Source organism: Eleutherodactylus coqui, chromosome 4 (genome assembly GCF_035609145.1).
Source record: "Eleutherodactylus coqui strain aEleCoq1 chromosome 4, aEleCoq1.hap1, whole genome shotgun sequence".
Classification (NCBI taxonomy): Eukaryota; Metazoa; Chordata; class Amphibia; order Anura; family Eleutherodactylidae; genus Eleutherodactylus; species Eleutherodactylus coqui.
The window spans coordinates 183,086,927-183,108,174 of record NC_089840.1 but is presented as its reverse complement, the minus strand read 5'-3'; the positions used below and the strand labels follow the sequence as shown (position 1 = coordinate 183,108,174).

Below are 21,248 nucleotides of genomic sequence, written 5' to 3'. Positions count from 1 at the left end.
CAGCATTTCCGCATCCAAAAAGCAATCAAAATCTGCATGCTGTCTATTTTGAAGTTGCCCTTTCCTTTTTAGAACGACAGGGTAAAATCATACGTCGTGATTAGCTCCGCCACCTGATGTGTTGCCACTCTGTGATAAATAAGTGGGTTTTGGGTTGCAGTTTTGGCAATTGATCTCTAAAAGGTTCACCATCACTGGTTTAGGGGATATGGTATGCCTCCCTAAAGAGGTGCATTTTTAGAGGATGCCTGAAGTTTTGTGAATAAGGGATTGCGCGGATAGTTTTGGGTAGCGCATTCCAGAGGATTGGTGCTGCTCTGAAGAAGTCTTGGAGGCGGGAATGAGAGGTTCAAATTAAAGTGGCACTCAGTCTGATTTTGTTAGCAGAATGGAGGGCCCCAGCTGGGTGGTGGATTGAGATGAGGGAGGCAATGTAGGGCAGCGCAATGCTATGGAGGGCTTTATGAATGAAGATAGTGAGTTTAAATTGTAGTCTGTATTTGACATGCAGCCAGTGCAGTGACTGGCACAGGGCAGAGGCATCTTAGTAGCAGCTGGACAGGAAGATGAGCCTGGCTGCTGCATTTAGGATGGATTGGAGAGGTCAGAGGCTGAAGCAGGGGAGGCCGATCAGCAGCGAGTTGCAATAGTTGAGGCAAGAGTGGATGACGGCAACAGTGAGCGTTTTCAGCGTGTCCAAGATAAGGAAAGGGCGGATTCTTGCAATATTCTTGAGGTGCAGCTGACATGTTCAGGCCACAGATTGTATGTGGGGGGTAAAGGAGAGATCAGAGTCGAATATGAACCCAAGACAGCGGGCATGCTGTCTGGGAATTATGGTGGTGCCACACAGTGATATGGAGATATCAGGATGAGATCAGTTAGTAGAGGGTGGAAACACCAGTGGGTGTTTCTATGTCTGGAATAAAAAATGGCACTCATCAGAAATGCCTGCTTTCAACTACGCTATTTATTTTTACACTGGAAATGCTGCTGTAGGCAGCCCACCTCAATAACGATGTTCAAGGTTTAGTAATAGGGAAAGATACCCTCCAAGTAGCAGCCTTCATTGACAATGTGCTATTTACTATTAGAGATTCCTAAGTGGCTTTTTGCATATAAACTATCTAATTTAGCATTGTAGGTTCATTCCTCCATACTTGCTGGACATGTGCTCTCATCTTCTCCTTTTGTTGAGCACGTTATTCATCAGGTCTCTAGACGATCTTTTACAATGTTCCCCAGTGTTACACTAGGCAAACTCTCCATTTTCTACCTTCCTTCTTAGACAAATCTGAGCATTTATCTTGTGACTCCTGTAAAAAAAAGCCTTAATACCTCTCAACTGGCTTCAACTGACCTTTTACACAGGTCAAGAATCTCATGATTCTTGTTTGCCTGAACAAATAACCACGTGACATAATCACCAGGTCGCCCATGCTTGCGCTAACTACTTAGACTGCACGATTCTCGCTGAGAAGCGTTCAGTCCTCGTTCCTTGATTGTTCAGTGTTTCACATTTCTATGTAAAATACTGAACGACCAGTGTTTAAACTGCCCGAAGAGTCAACGAGCTGACGCGGATTTTTATGCCAGCTGAAACTGAAGGACAAGTGAAAACCTCTCATTTCATTTAATCTCTCCTTCATTCTAACAATAGCGAGGTAAGGTTAATGAAGTATGTAGATTTTAAGAGCTCTCCAGTTGAGCTAATAGATCAAATTTGTCCTTCAGAAAAATCTGCAATCTTTTGCTTCAGTTACAATCTTTGATGTGTTATATATACTAAGCTTTAATACCAGTGAGCAAATAATGTGTTGCAGCTTTTATCAGGTTCTTATCTCTGATACTCCCAACTTCCATTTCCCCCTCCTTCTATGTTTACTTCCCTTCCCTCTTCTGTTCTCTACTGATTTAAGTATATTGTTAACAAGTCATAGGTCTAAACTCTTGGCTAATTCACACATGTTCATACTTTAGTATGATCTTTCTAATGTCATAATATTGATTACATAGTTGGTGTCCTGAGACCCGTTAGACAGTTTGTTTCTTTTCATGTCCATGTATATTGTGATTATGTATAAAAACAATTCCTTATTAAAATGAGAATTACAAAACAGAATATTCTTTTTGGAAGTCCTGACATGAGAGGCAACACATGAGGCTGCAGATTAAACAAAAGATAGGCTCAAATGCTAAACAATTGCAAAAACACTCTACTATATAGCTATGAGAACACAAAAAGGGATCCACACATGGAGCTTTGAGTATTTAAAATGGATTAACTTTATTACAAAACAGGGCAATAATTAAAACATGTAGTAGGAGAAAAAGAGTATCTGGATATACAGAAGCAGGACTTGTATAATGGAATAAAGAATTCATCCATAATATAAATAGGATAACAATATATACAATAGTGGATCTACTAAGCCATATATAATAGAAGCCAGACAACGCAAGGCAATAAATTAAGACTGTTGGATCACACAAAATATAAATACAAAGTTGTTACCACATGCCAATCAAGACCTGTATCCTGAGCCCCATTGGGCTGCAGAATGTCTTGAACATATTGCTTTCATTGTCCCCCATACCACTTCTGGAGGTGACCGACTGTCACATGCAATGACCCCCAGACCATCACCCTAGCAGGGGGGGCAATGTAATGTGCCATAGAAAAGGCAAGATTGAGACGCTCACACTTAGGCCTTCAGACACAAACACAGCCATCATCACTGCTATAACTAAAGCTGAATTCATCACTGAAGCCAACCAAGTTCCACTCCGTAGCAATCCAGTTTCATCGTTTAAGACACCACTGCAAATGGAGGTGACGGTGGGTGTCAAAGGCAATTCACATAATGGGTGCTGTGAGACCAAATGTCCTTCAGCAAATGCCGACAGGTCCAGTGGCCTGTAATAATGTTGCCACGTGGATGGCAGACATCAAAACAGTTGGAGCTGCTCATGCTTGTCGGATGATCAGACGATCCTCTTTACCAGTGATCTGTCAAGGACCTGCTGAGTCTTGTCATCTTGTGTCCATGCCTCCATGCATTCACTAGTCCCAACACCTCCTAATAGTCTAGTCAGAACAGCCCAGGTGTTGGGCAATTTGTCAATATGACCATCCAGTTTCTCACATTCCAATCATGTGCTCTCTATGAAACTCTGGTAAGTGGACAAAATTTCTTTGATTGCATCGTAGAGGTGTCTAGTGGTTAGCAAGCTCTGCATAAATGGAAAAAGAGGTCCACTACACACAAGAAGCCTCTGAGAGCCTTTTTATACGACGGGGCAGAGTTACTTTTAGGGCATCAGGTGGTAAGACCATTCATCTAATCACACTGCAACTCTAATCATTTGCATATCTGCCTGAGAAATAACTGCATGCTGGGTTTTGCAGCATGACAACCTCTTCTAATGGCTTGATTTTATTTTTTTTACAAAGAGTGTAGAAATGTTAATGTTTTTCGGTCCATTATATAATACATAAAAAACCATTAAAAAATACAACTTGTCAAACAAAAATCAAGCCCTCATAACGCTCTGTTAATAGCATTGTCAGAGATTTTTTTCCAGCTGCCATAACATGACAAGCTGTCATCTACTCTTGGCTCCCTGTATTTTCCATACCGCAGCTAGGTCCCCCATGCCCAGTGATTATATAGGCTGCAGTTACCCTGTGCGTGTATGGAAATTTACATGATCAGGCTCTGATCTCTGTCATTAGCTGCAGCAGCCTGTGATGTCCCAAAAACAGGCTGCTGCATTCTATAAACATGGCGTTAGGCGGGAAATCGGGACAGGTGACACTGAACACAGCGAGGAGAGGTGAGTATACGACAGTTTGTTATTTTATGGTAGGAGGATCGTGTTTTTTGAAAAAAAAATCATCTTGGACAACATTGTCAGAATGACAAAATCCTTCATCTTCTGAACGTGAAGTAATCATCACACACTGCAGATGTCTCAGATATCAAATATCTCTACAGGTTTCTAAACTGTAATTATCATCTTACTAAGTATCCTTTAATTAGCCATATAAATAGTATATTCCATGTGATATTGAATCAGATTTTATTGCAGTCAGGTATATATTTATAAAGCTTGTAAATCTTTCTGTGACCAGCCATATAAGGAATGTATCCTGCTTCTAGTTCCACTATATAAGTAGACCATCCACCATCACTGAAATTAATCTTCCACTCTTTACACTTTCTGGAGATAGAACATATATTTCCAAGAACCCAGTCATGTCTGGAATCAAAGGAGGACCATGCGGCCAAAAGATCCAATGCCAAGATCCTTGCAAGAATCCATGCAACCCCTGCCAAAAAGTCCCTATCTGTGTAGATCCATGCCAAGACCGTAAGTTACTATTTCAGAAAAATTAAGGCTCTATTCACATCTGCGTCGGAAGTTCCATTCTATGTCTCAAAGATCCAGAATGCAATGCTAGATGAGAAATTTTTGCATCCAGGACTTTTTTTTCCACTAAAAATGCTAGACAGATGCAGGAACAGAATGGACCCCATCATAGTCATTAGGGTCTGTTTCGCTCAGTTTGGTTCTATCATGTGACGGATCCATTGATCCATGGGATCCTGTTTTTCCTCCAATAACGGATCAGGAAAACAGAATTCCTAGTACAGATGTGAATAGACCCTAACATACATTTTATAATTTGCACAGCTAATAATACAAATTGACAGACAGGGAGTTTAGGGTGCCCACTGCTAATTTAACATTATCCGTTCAATTGCGTAAAAAGCATTTTGCTGATGATTTTAAGCCATAGATATACTGTATACAGAGTGTGAGAGACTTTCTGGTGAGACATGAAAAAGGTGCTTAATGACTAGTCCCAACCTTTCATCAAGCAGTTGGAATGTTAATGGCCCATGCACTATTCTGCGCAGGTCCCCGAAATAGTAAAAATGTAATGTATACTGTATTGTGTACAATTACAGTAGAGAAAAATATTTAACACCTAGGAGAAAGCCAGTGGCAAAGATTTACAAAGTCATAACATGTTGAATCAGCAGCATAAAGTATTTACCTACATTCTGATTCTGCCATTTAACCAATGTGTTTTCAAGAAGAGAATTTACCACTTAATGTATTCTGTCTATTCATTTTGACAGCATGTAAACCAGGACTTCAATATCATGGTCATCACTACAAACAAGGTAACAATGCATCACAAGATCTAAAGAGACACTGCAGAGAAACTTTTCATCACCTCCATAGAGGAAAACTGCCATGTACTGGGGCAGTGGGTCTACTTATCAGCTGCTTTATTGATGAGATATCCCATCTTGTCCAGTCCACCATTCTCTCATGAGATCTGCAGTGTGAGTAGCTGAACTCCACAGCAATTGTTGTTCCGCCCAAAAGTTACTTTCTCTGATCACTCTAATAAGAGCCGCAGTGTGAGTCTCAGGAATAAATGGAGACAGTGACTTCCATTCTCCAGTAGGGTTCAGCTGAGCACACTGTGGACCGCAGCGGTAGCTCATCAATAAAGCAGCAGATAAAGAGATTTTACAGCCCCAATATGCACTGCATGGTAAGATATACATTATTTGTGCCATATTCTAACATGTGATCTCTTCCTGGCAGATCCCTGCAATCCCTGCTGTCCTGATCCCTGCCAAGACCAAGGAAGCTACTGCTGTAATAAATGAGGATGTTAATCCTCACAGTGCTATTTACAGTCTTTGATTTGCCCACAACATTTTATGTGATCATTATCTTTGATATAACCCCATATATTCAGTTTGTTTGCTGTTTGTAATACATTCTGCTACTAAATAAAATGTTACTTTGCATCTGAATCATTTGTATTATTACATCACATCATTTGTGGCAATTAACCCCATCACATCAGGGTATGCTTCTTTTAAATGCATTCCTCAACCCAGACAAGATATGGTATAATTTAAGCCTTTCACTAGCTTAGACCATAAGAATGTGCTCACATAGTATGGCTGTTGCCCAATTATTGTCCCGGGTAAGTACAAGCACTGCAACAAATGCAGGCAATTTTATCATGAATTGCACTGGCTCTGAAGTTAACACAGAAATGGTGAATATTTATGGTAATACTACATGTGGTTTTTGGCATGGGATCCTCAGCCCAGTGGCAGAAATCATGGCACAGCCGCAGTGCGTGAATATTCCCTTGGGAAAATGATCATTACAAGGAGAGGTCTGTGATTAGAAAAACTGTGTGGCTTTTTCTCATTAGAAATAGTGTCAAATATGTCAGAGGGGAATGTAATGGGGACACTCCAGCATCACGCTAAAAGATGGGTGCCACTGTTTCTAGAAAGAAAGGGAGTCCTTTTCTTTTAATCCTTAACAAGCCATTTAACCCCTTGAGAAACCTCCATCACCAGAGATATCATGATTAACCTAAATACTTTAGACTTGGGGCTCCCACACACTTGCGTTTTTTAATGCTGCGCTAACGCTGTTGTCTTAACATGAATGTCAATGGGACTTTCTAATGTTAAAAACTAGAGATGAGCGAGCATACTCGCTAAAGGCAATTGCTCGAGCGAGCATTGCCTTTAGCGAGTATCTCCCCCGCTCGAGACAGCAGGTTCGGGTGCCGACGCCGGGGAGTGGTGAGTAGCGGCTGTCAGCAGGAGGGAGCGGGGGGAAGAGAGGGAGAGAGAGATCTCCCCTCCGTTCCGCCCCGCTCTCCCTCGCAGCTCCGTGCCGCTGCCAGCACCTGAACCTGCAGTCTCGAGCGGGGGAGATACTCGCTAAAGGCAATGCTCGCTCGAGCAATTGCCTTTGGCGAGTATACTCACTCATCTATATTAAAAACGCATCGCACAAAAATCATAAAGCACAAAATTGCAATGCGTTTTAAACATCAGAAAGTCCCATTGACATTCGTGTTAACGCAGCGTTAAAAAAACACAAGTGTGTGGGAGTCCTAAGGGCGCTTTGACTCAACAGTTTTTATGTTCAATTTTTTGTGAGCCAAAATCAGGAGTGGAGAGAAGGTATAATGGAAAGAAAAAGAAGGTATAATGGAAAGATGTGCATGTCTTCCGTGTTTTAGACCCAATCCTGGTTTTGGCTCACAAAAAAACTGAACATAAAAACTGTCAAGTGAAAGTACTAGAGATGAGCGAGCGTACTCGTCCGAGCTTGATACTCGTTCGAGTATTAGCGTGTTCGAGATGCTCATTACTCGAGACGAGCACCACGGAGTGTTCGAGTTACTTTCACTTTCATCTCTGAGAAATTTGCGCGCTTTTCTGGCCAATAGAAAGACAGGGAAGGCATTACAACTTCCTCCTGTGACGTTCCAGCCCTATACCACCCCCCTGCAGTGAGTGGCTGGGGAGATCACATGACACCTAAGTATTTAAATCTGCCCTGCCCGCGGCTCGCAACAGATGCATGCTGACAGAGATCAGGGAAAGTGCTGGTGATGCTGCTGCTGCTATAGAGAGAGTGTTAGGTGTTATTTTAGTCTTCAAGAACCCCAACGGTCCTTCTTAGGGCCACATCTGACCATGTGCAGTACTGTTGAGGCTGCTTTTAGCAGTGTTGCACAATTTATTTTTTTTTGTATATCGGGCGTGCAGATCATAGCGTCCTCAGTCTGCAGTCATTTTACTCAGTATAGGGGCAGTACTGGTGAGGCAGGGAAAGAGGTATACTGGCTATATAGGCAGTGGGCTTTTTCCCAAAAAGTTCAAAAATACAATATTAGGCCTGCCTGTCACTGCCTTCAGTTTACTGCGTCTCTGCTGGGGGTAGTAGTTGTTGAATTAATACCCAGCCTTGCGCATAATTGTTGCCTGCCTCTGCAGTGCGTTACGTACGCGAAGTCAGTCTCCAACAGGGAAATCGAAATACAGACTATATCACAGGCATTGTGGTTGTTCACAAAAACTTCCACAAAAATACAATATTAGGCCTGCCTGTCATTGCCTTCAAATTACTGCGTCTCTGCTGGGGGTAGTAGTTGTTGAATTAATACCCAGCCTTGCGCATAATTGTTGCCTGCCTCTGCAGTGCGTTACGTACGCGAAGTCAGCCTCCAACCACAGGCCAATAAGCGGCACATTTAATTACAGCGTTCTGTTTCTGCTAATCTCGTAATACACCATGCTGAGGGGTAGGGGTAGGCCTAGAGGACGTCGACAGGGGCGAAGAAGCGGAGGCCCAAGTCAGAGTGTGGGCACAGGCCGAGCTCCTGATCCAGGTGTATCGCAGCCGACTGCTGCGGGATTAGGAGAGAGGCAAGTTTTAGGGGTCTCCAGATTCATCTCACAATTAATGGGTCCTGCTCACACTGCTCATTTTCTAATAAAGGTCCGCGCGCAGACCTTTATTAGAAAATGAGCAGTGTGAGCAGGTCCTGTCGTGGATGGCAGAAAGTGCATCCAGCAATCTATCGACCACACAGTCTTCTAAGCCGTCCACAGCTGCAACTCTGAATCCTCTGGCTGCTGCTCCTCCTTCCTCCCAGCCTCCTCACTCCATGAAAATGACACATTCTGAGGAGCAGGCAGACTCCCAGGAACTGTTCTCAGGCCCCTGCCCAGAATGGGCAGCAATCGTTCCTCTCCCACCAGAGGAGTTTATCGTGACTGATGCCCAACTTTTGGAAAGTTCCCGGGGTCCGGGGGATGAGGCTGGGGACTTTCGGCAACTGTCTCAAGAGCTTTCAGTTGGTGAGGAGGACAATGACGATGAGACACAGTTGTCTATCAGGTAGTAGTAAGGGCAGTAAGTCCCAGGGAGGAGCGCACAGAGGATTCGGAGGAAGAGCCGCTGGACGATGAGGTGACTGACCCCACCTGGTGTGATAAGCCAACTGAGGACCGGTCTTCAAAGGGGGAGGCAACTGTAGCCGCAGCACAGGTTGGAAGAGGCAGTGGGGTGGCCAGGGGTAGAGGCAGGGCCAGACCGAATAATCCACCAACTGTTTTCCAAAGCGCCCCCTCGCGCCATGCCACCCTGCAGAGGCCGAGGTGCTCAAAGGTCTGGCAGTTTTTCACTGAGAGTGCAGACGACCGACGAACAGTGGTGTGCAACCTTTGTCGTGCCAAGATCAGCCGGGGAGCCACCACCACCAGCCTCACCACCACCAGCATGCGCAGGCATATGATGGCCAAGCACCCCACAAGGTGGGACGAAGGCCGTTCACCGCCTCCGGTTTGCACCACTGCCTCTCCCCCTGTGCCCCAACCTGCCACTGAGATCCAGCCCCCCTCTCAGGACACAGGCACGACCATCTCCTAGCCTGCACCCACACGCTCACCTCCGCTGTCCTCGGCCCCATCCAGCAATGTCTGTCAGCGCAGCGTCCGGCAGTCGCTAGCGCAACTGTTTGAGCGCAAGCGCAAGTATGCCGCCGTGCACCCGCACGCTCAAGCGTTAAATGTGCACATAGCAAAATTGATCAGCCTGGAGATGCTGCCGTATAGGCTTGTGGAAACGGAGGCTTTCAAAAACATGATGGCGGGGCGTTCCGCGCTACTCGGTTCCCAGTCGCCACTACTTTTCCCGATGTGCCGTCCCAGCCCTGCACGACCACGTCTCCCGCAACATTGTACGCGCTCTCACCAACGCGGTTACTGCCAAGGTCCACTTAACAACGGACACGTGGACAAGCACAGGCGGGCAGAGCCACTATATCTCCCTGACGGCACATTGGGTGAATTTAGTGGAGGCTGGGACCTAGTCAGAGCCTGGGACCGCTCACGTCCTACCCACCCACAGAATTGCGAGCCCCAGCTTGGTGGTGGTATCTGCGGCGGTGTATGCTTCCTCCACTAAACCACCCTCCTCCTCCTCCTACGCAACCTCTGTCTCGCAATCAATATATGTCAGCAGCAGCACGTCGCCACCAGTCGTTGTCGTGCGGGGTGGCAGCACAGCGGTGGGCAAGTGCCAGCAGGCCGTGCTGAAACTACTCAGCTTAGGAGAGAAGAGGCACACGGCCCACGAACTGCTGCAGGGTCTGACAGAGCAGACCGACCGCTGGCTTGCGCCGCTGAGCCTCCAACCGGGCATGGTCGTGTGTGACAACGGCCGTAACCTGGTGGGGGCTCTGCAGCTCGGCAGCCTCACGCACGTGCCATGCCTGGCCCACGTCTTTAATTTGGTGGTTCAGCGGTTTCTGAAAAGCTACCCACGCTTGTCAGACCTGCTCGGAAAGGTGCGCCGGCTCAGCGCACATTTCCGCAAGTCCAACACGGACGCTGCCACCCTGCGGACCCTGCAACATCGGTTTAATCTGCCAGTGCACCAACTGCTGTGCGACATGCCCACACGGTGGAACTCTATGCTCCATATGTTGGCCAGGCTTTATGAGCAGCGTAGAGCTATAGTGGAATACCAACTCCAACATGGGCGGCATAGTGGGAGTCAGCCTTCTCAATTCTTTACAGAAGAGTGGGCCTGGTTGGCAGACATTTGCCAGGTCCTTGGAAACTTTGAGGAGTCTACCCAGATGGTGAGCGGGGATGCTGCAATCATTAGCGTCACCATACCTCTGCTATGCCTGTTGAGAAGTTCCCTGCAAAGCATAAAGGCAGATGATTTGCGCTCGGAAACGGAGGCGGGGGAAGACAGTATGTCGCTGGATAGTCAGAGCACCCTCATGTCTATATCTCAGCGCGTTGAGGAGGAGGAGGAGGGGGAGGAGCATGAGGAGGAGGGGGAAGAGACAGCTTGGCCCACTGCTGAGGGTACCCATGCTGCTTGCCTGTCATCCTTTCAGCGTGTATGGCCTGAGGAGGAGGAGAAGGAGGAGGAGGATCCTGAAAGTGATCTTCCTAGGGAGAACAGCTATGTGTTGCGTACAGGTAACCTGGCACACATGGCTGACTTCATGTTAGGATGCCTTTCTCGTGACCCTCGCGTTACACGCATTCTGGCCACTACGGATTACTGGGTGTGCACACTGCTCAACCCACGGTATAAGGAGAACCTTTCCACTCTCATACCTGAAGAGGAAAGGGGTTCGAGAGTGATGCTATACCACAGGACCCTGGCGGACAAACTGATGGTAAAATTCCCACCCGACAGCGCTAGTGGCAGAAGGCGCAGTTCCGAGGGCCAGGTAGCAGGGGAGGCGCGGAGATCAGGCAGCATGTACAGAGCAGGCAGGGGAACACTCTCCAAGGCCTTTGCCAGCTTTATGGCTCCCCAGCAAGACTGTGTCACCGCTCCCCAGTCAAGGCTGAGTCGGCGGGAGCACTGTAAAAGGATGGTGAGGGAGTACGTAGCCAATCGCACGACCGTCCTCCGTGATGCCTCTGCTCCCTACAACTACTGGGTGTCGAAGCTGGACACGTGGCCTGAACTCGCGCTGTATGCCCTGGAGGTGCTTGCTTGTCCTGCGGCTAGCGTCTTGTCAGAGAGGGTGTTTAGTGCGGCTGGGGGAATCATCACGGATAAGCGTACCCGCTTGTCAACTGACAGTGCCGACAAGCTTACACTCATAAAGATGAACAAAGCCTGGATTTCCCCAGACTTCTCTTCTCCACCAGCGGACAGCAGCGGTACCTAAACAATACGTAGGCTGCACCCGCGGATGGAAGCATCGTTCTCTATCACCATAAAAAACGGGGAACATTTAGCTTCATCAATCTGTGTATTATATTTATCCTCCTCCTCCTGCTCCTCCTCCTGAAACCTCACGTAATCACGCCGAACTGGCAATTTTTCTTAGGCCCACAAGGCTCAGTCATATGACTTTTGTAAACAATGTTTATACGTTTCAATTCTCATTAAAGCGTTGAAACTTGCACCTGAGCCAATTTTTATTTTAACTGGGCTGCCTCCAGGCCTAGGTACAAATTAAGCCACATTAACCAAAGCGATTAATGGGTTTCACCTGCCCTCTTGGTTGGGCATGGGCAATTTTTCTGAGGTACATTAGTACTGTTGGTACACCAATTTTTTTGGGCCATCGCCTACAGTGTAATCCTAGTAATTTTTATGGGCTTCGCCTGCACTCATGCTACAGCAAGGTGTGTGGGGTTGGCCTACACTTTTGCTACATAAATGTAACTGGGGCCTTGTCTATACTGCAACTACTGAAATGTGGAAGAGACTGTTATCTCCCTAAACTGCTGCAATGGGAATGTTACTGTGGCCTGTCTTGACTGCTACTACTACTGAAATGGAACTAAGACAGTGCTCCCCCTATACTGCTGCTTCCGAATTGTTACTGGGGCCTGTCTGGACTGCTACTACTACTGAAATGGAACTAATACTGTGCTCCCCCTATAATGCTGCTAGTGATATGTTACTGGGGCCTGTCCCTAATGCTACCGCTGAAATGTTACTAATTCTGGGCTCTGCCTATACCGCTGCTAATGCTATGTCACTGGGGTGTGGAAACGGAGGCTTCCCAAAGACATGATGGTGGCGAGGCCATTTCCCACCAACGCGGTTACTGTTAAGGTGCATATAACCACGGACACGGGGAGAGGACACGTAGTGCCTCAAAAACATCCCCCTCCTCCAACAATGAAAACATTCTTGGCAAATACCTTTGCATTGGTCCGTCTGGTGGAAGTCCAAGAATTTCACCTTTATCGACACAACAAGAGAGCCCCACCACCATCCCCCCGCCACGGCCCACTTAATCCTGGCCACATTCCGAAAACCAACTAAATAAAACCGCGCTACTAGGTCTGCAGTCGCCACCACATTCCCACCAACGCGGTTACTGTTAAGGTACATATTACCAGTCTGACTGGGGCATGCACTGTGGGCCAAAGCACACCTGTATTGTATGTGACGTTAGCTCTGCTGAGCAGGGCAATGCAATGGGATTTATTTATGTACCGCCGGTGGGTTCCAGGGAGCCACTCATGCTGTGGGTCCACAGGGACTTCACATTAGGGATTTGTACCTGCCAGTGTCTATGTATTAAAAATCCCGGTCAGACTGGGGAATTCAGTGTGGGCCGAAGCCCACCTGCATTTCATCGGACGTAACCTCAGCTGTGCTGGGCAATGCAATGGGATATATTTATGTACCGCCGGTGGCTTCCTGAGACCCACCTATGCTGTCGGTCCACACGGAGTTGTAACTGCATGTGTCTACTTATAAAGAACCCGAGTCTGACTGGGGCATGCAGTGTGGGCCGAAGCCCACCTGCATTAAACCTGACGTTACCTCAGCTGTGTTGGGCACTGCAATGGGATTTATTTATGTACCGCCGGTGGGTGCCAGGGAGCCACCCATGCTGTGGGTCCACACGGACTTCACATTAGGCATTTGTACCTGCCAGTGTCTATGTATTAAAAACCCCGGTCAGACTGGGGCATGCAGTGTGGGCCGAAGCCCACCTGCATTTCATCGGACGTAACCTCAGCTGTGCTGGGCAATGCAATGGGATATATTTATGTACCGCCGCTGGCTTCCTGGGACCCACCCATGCTGTGGGGCCACACAGAGTTGTACCTGCCTGTGTCTACTTATAAAAAACCCCAGTCTGACTGGGGCATGCAGTGTGGGCCGAAGCCCACCTGTATTTAATCTGACGTTAAATACAGGTGGGCTCTACTATCCGGGGCACTGCATTGGGACAAACTACAGGAGCAATACAGCGCTAATGAGATGTGCACAGCTACGCTAGCATAGTAGTCCGCTGTACGCACGCGATTGCTGAGGGTTTGTGCACAGGCCTATGTCCTTGGTGCAGTGAAAGTACGCTTCCTGCCTAGGATTGCTGAAGCTGTGGGCCGAGGCCTATGTTGTGGGCGCGGTGCAAGTCTGCCATGTTTGGCCGCTCAGATCAATTTTTGGTTCATGTCTTGGGCTTCCTAGGACCCCCCTATGCTGTTGGTGCAAACTTAGTTCCCATCGCGGTGTTTGACCTGTCTGGCACAAAGGCACTGACTGACTTAGGTAGAGGGCAGAGCGCTGACGGCTTTCCCCTTGCAGTGTGGATTGAGCTATGCGACACCTTGACAGAATGAATACTGTATGGCACATGGATTCCCCATTGCTATGCCCACGTTTGCAGCTCCTGATGGAGGTGGCACAGGATTGCAGTTCTCATTGCTTCTGTACAGCATTGTGGGCTATCGCCCTGCCCCTTTTAAAGAGGGTCGCTGCCTGGCCCCGCCAACCCTCTGCAGTGTGTCCCTGCGGTTCCTCCTCATGGCAGACGCAGTTATAAATAGACATGAGGGTGGTGTGGCTATGAGGCCAGCGTGTGGCATGAGTGCAGCTGAAGGCTGAGCAGGGACACTTTGGTGTGCGCTGTGGACACTTGGTCGTGCGGGGTGGTTGGGCAGCATGTAACCCAAGAGAAGAGGCAGGGGTGTGTCCTGCAGGCAGTGCTTGTGCTTTGTTGGAGGTAGTGTGGTGCTTAGCTAAGGTGTGCCTTGCTAATGAGGGTTTGTCCGAAGTAAAAATTGGTAGGGGGGGGGCACTCTTGCCGCTATTGTGGCTGAATAGTGGGACCTGGGAACCTGAAATGCAGCCCAGCATGTTGCCCCTCGCCTGCCCTATCCGTTTCTGTGTCGTGTCCAGCACTTTCTTGGGTTTTGCAGATTTTCACAAATGAAAACCTTAGTGAGCATCGGCGATATACAAAAATGCTCATGTCGCCCATTGACTTCAATGGGGTTCGTTACTCGAAACGAACCCTCGAGCATCGCGAAAAGTTCGACTCAAGTAACGAGCACTCGAGCATTTTGGTGCTCGCTCATCTCTAGAAAGTACCCCAAGGGCTCCCACACACTTGTGTTAGCGTTTTTTGTCAACACGATTGTCAATGGGACTTTCTAATGTTAAAAACGCAATGCAACACAATGCAACTTGCGTTTTTGGTGCACCGCGTTGCGTTGTGTTTTTAACATTAGAAAGTCCCATTGACAATCGCGTTAACAAAAAACGCAAACGCCAGTGTGTGGGAGCCCTAAGGAAGAAGCTCATGACTTTAATGAACTCTTTGATTCCAACTAAAGGCAAATTAATTGTATAGAAAATCCTTTTTTTAATGAAGGACTTTAGAAAAAGTGTTACGGTAAGGTGGGTTTCAAATGAGCATTTTACCATTTCTTACAGGATGAGTATATTCAGTGCTATGAAGGGGATCAGTTACTCTGCTATGAGATGAGAAACATCCTTCCCAATATGAGTTTTAAAAAAAGACTTTATGATCTCACCGGAGTGGATGTAAGCTCATGTATGGCATTAAATATATGGCTCCCTCGATGCATTTGTCTAAAATCAGTCTCTTTATAAGGGACCTTTTATACAGGATGGAATATTCTGCAATAGTATTGTGGAATATACCCTCCAACAGAATATACAGTACTAAAATTTGTACTGCTAACATGCAGATTTTAAAGTAGGAATTGAAAACAGCAGAATCCTGACGATGATTCTGCATCAAAATTCGCTGTTAGCAGTGTTCATTTTTGTATGGAATTCTGGGACAACATATTCCGCAACGCTGTTGTTGAATATTCCCTCCCATGTGAGGGAGCCCTTGGAGATCTCAACTGCATACTTGAGCTTTTAATTGACTCTCTTTCTCAAAATGTATGATTGATCGCTGGTGCATCAAAATGAAAAATACTTCACATGTTTCACTCTAATCACTTGTTAAAGTAAACATTCCCTTTCAACTAACTTATGTCATATCACTGAGAATCTCATAAGAGGTCATTGGTGATTAGTGCACTGAGTCTCCCAATGACTATTAGAACAAAGGAGTCGCAGGGCTTCTCTAAGAGCCATACCCCTTGGTTTTCTGACTCAAAGATTACCATTTTAAATAAATACTTTAAGGATAATGAGCAAGAACACTGCACACAAAATGCAATTTGTTAAATGTTAACCCCTTTAGGGCGCATCCTATTTTGGTCTTATCCTGTTTGTCTCAAAATTTAAATGTATTTGTATTCACAGGATATGGATAACGTGTCGGATATCTGTCAGTTCAGCTGCTGGTACCCCCAACAATCATGAGAATGGAGGTCCCCTGACACCCGTATAAATGGTGCTGCAGTCAAGCATGCATGCTGCCTCTATGTTCATCTGCTGGAAATAGCCCTGTATTCTCTATTCTCTACACCATAATTTGAAAATGATAACTTTAAAAATTTTCCATTCCTATTGTGAGGTCAGTTGTGATGTTTTTGGTAGGCATTTTGAAGCAAACACAACTTTTCTATCCCTTTTCGATTCTACTTTTTTAGGCACATCTTTTTTGTTAGTGTTTTCTGTGTGCGATAAATAATGCATGAGTTTACTGGTATCGGGAAATTATTTTACTCTCAGAGTGGACTTGACCATTTCTAAATCGTAGTGTAATATGCCTGTCAGTAAATAGGGAAGATGGAACAATACCTCTGCAGCACCACCTATTGGATGGCAGCATTCCTTCAAATCAATGTACAACTTTTTAACAAGTCTGTAAAAAAATTATTGAAAATAGGAAACCAAGGTAAAAAACCATACACAGACAGTTGTTTCAGGGTCTTTGCCCCTCATCAATGTGCAATAGGCTTCTGGCTTGGCTGGTGAGAGGCCTGCCTGTCAGTCTCACGGCTTAAACAGATGGGCGTGATTTTGTCCCATTATGCGACCATGATAATCATTTCAATGATTTTGTTTTCATTAGGGGTATTCTCAGGCATTAATACTATGTGAGAGAAAGATAGGACTTGACCTATGTCTCTTGCACCTAGTTAATACTACGTGGGAAAAAGATAGGGCAGGACCTATCTTTCCTCTTTTTTTTTAACTCACTGCGGAATAGCACAGAGTTTGAAACGTAAAAAAAAGATTTTTTTCTACCTTGTTCATGTGCAACTATGCTATTAAATTTAATGAATGGCTGAGCTCTTCTTCTGATTGGCTGAGCGCTGTGGCCAATCAAAGGCAACGCTCAGCTGTCATTCATTGAATTGCTGAGCACTGTATGTGATTCGCTGAGCACTCAGCCAATCAGACACAGCCCTTTCAGGATGTGGGGATTTTAAATCCCCACCTGCTGAAAGAACTTCAGTACAGTGCGAGCATGGGAGAAAGAACACGCGCAGGAGCCCCGACAGCAGCGGAAGGTGATGTATTTATTATTTTATTTTTTTAAGCCGCTAGGGATGATTTTCAGGAAAGGGGTTATATTTCAAGCCCTTCCCCAAAAATCACTGTGGGGTTTGCATGCATCCCATTGCTTTCAATTGGGGCCGGCGGCTGCAGAGCCGGCCCCATTAAAAGCAATGGGCACAGAGCCATAGTCATGAGCATTTTGCTAATGCGTAGAGTGCTTTCGTTTTTTGCGCACATAGGTGACCGAGCCCTAAAAGTGTCATGTTAGATGTGAAAAATGGGGCTGCGTCATTACCTACCAAATTAGATTGATTTCTTATGGACCTTTCACATGGATTTGTCCATATGACACAGCGCAGGTGCGGATCTTATCAATTATTGCAGATTTTGTTGCATTCTCAACTGCAGAATGTTTTCTGTGGAACGTCTGGTGGAATTTCTTGCGTTTTTTTTTTTCTTTAATTGCTAAATTACATCTCCTGTATGTTAGAAATCTACAACAGCAATTCCATAGGACGTCTTTAATTCTGAAGCAGAATTTTTTTCTGCTGAAGAATTTTATTTGCATTTTTTAAGTATAGACAAGCAAATTTTAACAGATGTGGAATTCAAGTTCCATAGGACAAACATGTGGATGCAGAAATGTCCGCGCGGACTAATTCTGTCCTGTGTGAAAGGTCCCTTAAAAGGTTAACACCTAATTTTGGCCTAAGGGCTCTTTCCCACGAGTGCATATCGGCCGTCCGTTTTCACGGCCGACTGATATGCGCTGTGATCTGATGCATTGGACTCCAATGCATCAGTTCACATGGGCGTATTCCTGAGATGTAAAAGCACCCGGCAAAGCCAATATAGCAGCGTTTTTACGTCGTTTTTATGTCAGTCCCAAAAGTTAGTCCTGAATTGGCCGCTGAATGGGCTCCTAAGGGAGTTTAGCAGCATGCCCATTTCCCCTCCCCCCGTGCAGGCTCACCTCTTGTCTCCTCCCCACTTGTTCTGTACAATGGGAAGTAGTGGTAGGGGAGGAGATAAGCGCTGGTCCGCCCCACCTCCTCCCATGGATGGCTATGGACAAGGGACAGGGCGTGGGCAGAGCTAAGCGCCTGCCCTCTCTCCGCCCCTTGTCCATAGCCATCAATGGGAGGAGGCGGGTTGGACCAGCACATAGCTCTGCCCCTCACGCCCCCTCTCAATGCAAAGAACAAGCAGGGAGGAGACAAGAGGTGAGCCTGCATGGGGGGAGGGGAAATGGGCGATGGCCTGGTGAGCTCGGCGCATATGCGCCAGGCCCCAGGCCATCTGAATCGGCACATAAGCATTTGATTTGTACAGTTCACCAGATTTTTCTCTCCCAACATAGCGTATATCGGCCAGCTGTGAAAACAGCGGCCAATATGCGCTCGTGGGAATAAAGCCTTAATGATACAGTGATTTTTTTTATCATTGTACTTCAAGATCCAGATGTTTTCCTTCAACACAGCTGTATGATGGATGTATTTGGGTACATGAGTATAATGGATAGCCCTTTTATTATTATTTAAAAAAAACTAAATTCAGTGACAATTTTAACATTTTTTGTTAGGATTTGTTTTATATTTTTTGTTAAGATTTGTATTGATAGCGGCAGTACAGTTTGCACCATAAAACAGTATAATACATTTTTTAGTTTTACCATTTCGCACAATAAAAACATTTTATTGGAAATCAATTTTTCTTTTACTGAACTTTGAGAATTGTAAGTTTTATTTTACTATTCCATGTATGTAGCTTCACGAAGAGTTAATTTTAACAGGATGAGTTCTAGTTTTCATTGGTACCACTTTTGGTTATATAGGACTTCATTCATTTTAATGGTGAGGGGTATTAACATAAGAACACTGACACTTTTATTTTAGGTCTTTATTGCATTTTATTGAATTCATTTTGTTTTTGTTGATTTATAGTATGGACTATTGCGGATGCAGATATACCAATTAATAAAGAGTTTTTTTTCTCAGGAAAAAAAATTGCAAGGTAAACTTTTTTTTCAACTTTTTTAACATTACCAATACACTTTATTGAACTTTGGGAAGTATGCACTAATCATGCTATGTAGCTAGGAACCTTTCCCACGGGCCTGAATTACGCCACAGGACGCAGCCAAATCCGCAGCTGCGGAATGTAAAAAAAAAAAAATCTACAAGTTTATCTGTGGATTTTTCTGCGGAATTGCAGGCAGGTTTTAAGCCATTTTCAATTCTGCATCAAAATCTGCAGGTAACCTGCAGATTGTGGAGCAGAATTTACTGCAGCCTGGGATATGTGAGTTAAAAAACAAAAGTATGCTTGTCAAACTACTAATGACCATTTGTCTGTTTGTATGTATGAAAGTATATGTGTGAGTGAGTCTCATAGCTCAGCTCCCTGGTGATGTCATAGCCCTGTCTCTGATGACGTCATAGCCCTGCCTGTGGCACCGTCATAACCCTGCCCATGGCACCATCATAGTTCCATCCCTTGGCACCGTTATGGCAGGTCCTAACACACTGAGAATAAAACTAAGCCGTTATTATGTCACACACAACTGAGCGGCCCTGACAGGAGACATTGACCAACCATCACCACAGAGATCCAGCGGACTGAAGAACCCATGGTGACGTCACTGCTGTGGGAGGAGCCATTCTGGATTTTGGTAGCACTGTATACTGGATAAGCAAACAGAAAGTACAGGACCTGTGATGATTTCACCATCATGTGATCATCTGTGTGGGTGGAGTCAGGGATCACATGACCAGGGGCTCATCACTGTATTCAAGAGCTGTGTGTGTCATGTGTGCAGTCTGCATAAATGTAGTGGAGCTGAGTTTGTAACATGCAGATGTACTGTTCCACAGCTGTGTCTGTCATGCGCATATAATGTAGCAGACCTGTGTTTGCACTATGCACATGTCATGTACCAAAGCTGTGTCTGTGACGCCCATGTCATGTAGCAGAGCTGAGTTTTTAACATGCTCATGTACTGTGGCACAACTGTGTCTGTCATGCACATATAATGTAGCAGATCTGTGTTTGTACCATGTGCATGTCATGTCTCTCAGGCGCATGTCATGTACCAAAGCTGTGTCTGTGAGGCGCATGGCATGTAGCACAGCTGTGTGTGTCTGTCACACGCCCATATAACACAGCTCTGTGTGTGTGACGCGCATGTAGCAAAGCTGTGTGGCGCTGGTACTATAATTTCCTAATAATTACTAGTCTATATTTAAAATTGTCAGAATGACTAATTCCTTTATCCTCTGAACACAAAGTAATCATACACTGCAGGTGTTTCATACATCTTGTATCAGTACATATTTCTACACTGTTTTTTTGATATTACTAATAAGCCCTAAATAAGCCCTATAAAAAGTGTCATATATAAAAGGGCGATATTGAATCAGGCTTTATTGCAGCCAGGTGTGCATTTATACAGCTTGTAAATGTTTCCGTGACCAGTCATATAAGGAATGTATCCTGACTGTAGTTCCAGTATATAGGAAGGCCAGTCTTACATCAAAATCATGACCTATTTTGGCCTTAAGAACACAATGATTTTTGGGGGATTTCCGTTTCGACTTTTCAAAAGCCATAACTTTTTTAGTTTTCTGTCAACATGGCTGTATGAGGGCTTGTTTACTATATGACAAACTGTAGTTTTTATTAGTACAGTTTTTGGGTACATACTGCATAGTGTATTGTAAAACTTTTATATATTTTAAACGGAGGGCAGGGAGATAAAACATAAATTCCGCAATTGTATTTCTTTTTTTCAAGTGTTATTCTTGCAGAATAAACGGCATATATAACAATTATAAGTAGACCACCAGCAAATAGCTGTGAAACAAAAACATGCTGTACCAAAAAAAGAATCACAGCACAGCCAATCATTATAAAATAAGACAATCTTTATTACCAAACTATTTTAAAAATAACCAGGAAGGTTATCAGAGAAAAGGAAAAAAAGTCAAAAAAGTTAAAGTTTCAGCTCACCTCATGAATTGGATCTATGAGGACAGCTGAAAATACTCACTTCTATCCTCCTCAATGTCCCGCGGCGATCTGGACCTGCTGCTAGCTTCTGCACATGCGCCGATGTGGAGGGCATGTGCAGAAGGTCGGAGAGCCCAGCAAATTTAAAATCTCCCTGCACCCGGCTG

At 45.3% G+C, this 21,248-nt stretch overlaps 1 long non-coding RNA gene across 1 annotated transcript; it reads left to right on the top strand.

Moving 5' to 3' along the window:
- The first annotated feature begins 4,191 nt into the window (after positions 1 to 4,191).
- Positions 4,192 to 5,837, top strand: LOC136624806 (uncharacterized). The gene is made up of 3 exons (XR_010792436.1): positions 4,192 to 4,374; positions 5,151 to 5,195; positions 5,629 to 5,837. It is a non-coding gene; the product is annotated as an uncharacterized lncRNA (long non-coding RNA).
- The last annotated feature ends 15,411 nt before the right edge of the window (positions 5,838 to 21,248 follow it).